This window comes from Bidens hawaiensis, unplaced genomic scaffold, assembly GCF_021521415.1.
Source record: "Bidens hawaiensis isolate Kalapana, Puna unplaced genomic scaffold, B.hawaiensis_p1.1 tig00005482_1, whole genome shotgun sequence".
In the NCBI taxonomy this organism is placed as follows: Eukaryota; Viridiplantae; Streptophyta; class Magnoliopsida; order Asterales; family Asteraceae; genus Bidens; species Bidens hawaiensis.
The window spans coordinates 106900-110774 of record NW_027491351.1 but is presented as its reverse complement, the minus strand read 5'-3'; positions in this window follow the sequence as shown (position 1 = coordinate 110774).

Sequence of the window (3875 nt, the reverse complement as noted above, 5' to 3'; positions counted from 1 at the left end):
TTTGGTGCGGTGTCTTCCTTTCCGCCATGTTGCATTCTTTGTTAGCGTATATCAGTGCTATTCCCGTTGGAGTCGGTACTCCCAATATCCCATGGGCTGTTGAGGGATTAGCGTTGAAATCGCCAATCGCTTCTCTTCCCAAAATTATGTTATAATGTGAGTGAGGTGTTTCCATTACTAGGAAGTCTACGTCTTCCGTTCGTGAATGAACTCCGTCACTTAGCTCCATCTGGAACGTCAACTGGCCCAGCGGGTATTCAATACTTTGATTAAAACCCGCGATTGGAGCGTTGACTGGCGTTAGCTGCTTTTTATCTTTATCTTCTAGTAGGTCAAAACATTGACGATACATAATGTTGGACGTTGCCCCCGCGTCAATGAAAAAACGCGGTGTTCGATAGTGACCGAACATGGCTGTGTTTACTAAAGGCGCTTTCTTGTCCGCCCATCCTTTTACTTTTGGGAAGATGACTTGTTCTTCTTTCCAGGCCGCATATTCTATTTGCCTTCGCTTCATGGAGTAGGCGTTGCCTGAAATCATGTTGGCGCGAAGGTCTTTAATTTTCTTTTCTGGCCTTCCGCCGTCTCTTGGAGGTGGGCGCCTATATTTTCCTTTGATGCTTTTTACGAGGTGATCCAACTTTCCGTTTTTGACATACTCTTCAATGGCATCCTTTAGATTAGAACATTGATTTGTTGTGTGCCCATGTTGTTCGTGTTAGTCACAATAGCTTTTCATATCTGTGTTTGGACCCTGCTTGATTGGTGCAGGTTTCTTTAATTGGATCCCTTCTGTATACATGATGAGTGTTGCGCTTTTTGTTAGCGGAGTCCATCTGGATGCGTTTGTCTGACCTTTCTGTTTGGCCTTGAACGGTTCATACGCCGTAGGTTACTTTTCGTTATTCAGTCTTGACCATACAGAGGATATTCTCTTGCGTTGGAGGGCTCTGTTAATATCATTTATGGCATCGTTCTTCACCAGTTCTTTCCCCAGACTTTTTTCCATTCGCGCGTATCTTTTGGTCGCGGTCATAACATCATCCCATCGATGTGGCATGCCATCTCTGCCCTTAAGGTTCCGAATGAGATCGTCACACTTTACGTTTAGGCGGAAGGCTGCCCGCATAAATTCTTCACTCACGCCGCCTATGTTTAGGCCTTCTTGATTAAATCTGGTAATGAAATCTTCCAGCGTTTCATTATCTTTTCTGACGACATTCAGAATGTCTGCTGGGTCGCTGATGTGACGTCGTTGTTGGCTGAATTGTTGGATGAATTTCTTGGCTAAGTCTTCCCAACTTAAAATCTGCCCATCTGGTAATATTTCATACCATGCCCTGGCGGCTCCGACTAGTGTCAGTGTAAAGATGTGACACCATAGCGGCATGGTCCACCCTGACACTAGTCCAGCGGCTGTGAAGGTTTGCAAATGGTCATCTGGATCTGAGATGCCATCATATTGTCCGACCGTTGGCGGTATTTTTGGATTTTCTGGCAACTCCGCCTCAGCGATTCTTGCCACAAATTTTGATTTTCCTACCGATGTTGTCGGTCGGTATGGTTTTGAAAAATCTTCCGCCGCATCTGGATGATATTTCACCAGTTTTTTAGTGTCTGGACCTTTCTAACTTTCTTCTTAGTCTGGATCGTCCAAGCGTGAGTCTTTCTCGAGACGCGACCGATGTGACTTGTCACCCGCCTTGCTATTTTGTTGACCAAGCGGTGACTTGTTGGTCGACGTCTTTTTGTGAATTGGCATTGAAATTTCTTCGTATTCTTCTTCTTCGTTGCTACTAGAGGCTGTATCAAAAAGTGCTCTAGGTTGCACAACGGACGCCATTTTTTCTTGGAGTGTGTCCTTTAGTTTTTGTTGTTCTGCTTCCAACGATACCATGATGTCTGGTGGCATGTTTGTCTTGGGACGTGTTTTGGTTTTCTCTTTGTCTGTGACGGTAGGGTGAATGGTAGACCTAATAACGACACCTTCACCAGAACCGGTGATGTTCAAAGGTTTCATGTTACCCTCTTGGTTGGCCCTTGAGTTCTGGCCAACTACTTTTGGTGTGGTCTTGCCACTCATCTGAGTCAAGAACGGAGTGATTCTTTCGTAACTGTTCTAGCTATATGCACGGATGGCGCCAATGAAGAAACACTAATCCACTCCTCAAGGTCTAACACGTTAGTCTGAGGGATTAAGATAAGTATTCCCCATGATGGGTTATAAAACCTTACTTGGCGCAGATGAGTATATCCTGCAAAACAGAACACCGTGAGCTCGTTACGAGGAATGGGGGGATTCTCTCGTAACCACCCTCAGGCGTGAGAATCAGTATTTGGTAGTATGGAATATATATTTAATGAATATGAGAGAGTATATCCTTTACCATTTGGAGATCCACTGGTATTTATAGCCGGAGTAGAGAGAGAAAAGGTGGTCAACCACGTTGTCACGTCTTTCCACCAATAATATTCTTCATTCGTGTGATTGTGGAGGTTGGTGGAAGTTGGTGGGCATCATGGCCTTTTGACAATGACATTTCGTACTGTTTGTACTATCCCTCGTGTGTTGTTCCATCCCTGTTGGTTGGGTGCTTATTCCCATGTGGATTGTACCTTTTTGTCCCATGCTTGTGTGACCTTTGGGGTACTATTCCCTAGGCGTTAAGGGATACGTATTTTTTTAAGGAACCACCCGGCGCATGACGATTACTCTCGCCTTTTGTTCCGCCCAGCGCTTTGGTTTGGGTATTATCCTTGTTAAATGGTGGGTTTAATACCCTACCTCTACGGTACCTAATAATACCAAAAAATAAAAAATACTATAGCATCTTGTTCTTATTTCACAACGTACCTAGATCTTAAGGGTTTCATATATTCCGAAGAACGAATTTGGCTACTATTATAACACTGGTGGAGATATGAAGTAACAAGAGTATTGGTGGTATGTGTGGTCCAGAGTCAAGTAGATGAAAAAGTGAGGAAAATGAAGCGACGATGTATAAAACATTGAAGGAGTTGCTTAGAGTAAGGCGATTGTAGCAATGATGTGGAAAGGGAGTGTTACGGGGGTGGTGTGATACGAGAAAGAGGATACTTAAGGGAGTCGATAACGACTGTGCATTATTCACAAGGGACCTATATTGTGATGTGACAACTGATATGCAAAGTCTTTAAATAACAACTTATGGGTTCACACGGCACCAGTTTGTGGTTCATTGAACCGGGTTACTAGAAGTCTTGTTTCTATAATACTGTCCCTTTTGAATTGATCATTCTTGAACAAGTTCGGTTAGTGTTATGACATTACGACATTGTTAAAAGGTTGTAATGTACCTAGATAGTGTTCAAGACAAGCACACGGATGTGATAAAGTACGTGCATGTCAAGGTCCTCAACCCCACTATGGTAACAAAGACAATAGCCAAGATGATGTTGGTTTGTGGTACTACTAGTTCAATTGTGACCTTGAAAATGAACAATCATAGAGCATGCACGACAGTTGACAAACTTCTCAACAATGCAGTGTACTACATTGTCATAAGCTAGTCATATAAAAAACACTTGTCATAAGAATATGTTCTTGGATTTTAAAACTTTTTACAAAGATTAGTAATTTATAGTGAGCTTTGATCAATATATGAACCAAACATATATAATTACGGTTGATGCTAAACGTACCCCCTCTTTACCATTTTACTGAATGTACACCCCTGAACTTATTATATTAATTACTTTTAGCTCTTAACATTATTTACATACATATTTGTTAGGACATAGATTTTTATGCTGAGGATACATTATCCTAATGTAGCTTTTGGATAAATTATCCTTGGGATATGTTCCAATTTGTGCATGATCAAGGATCCTCGGTA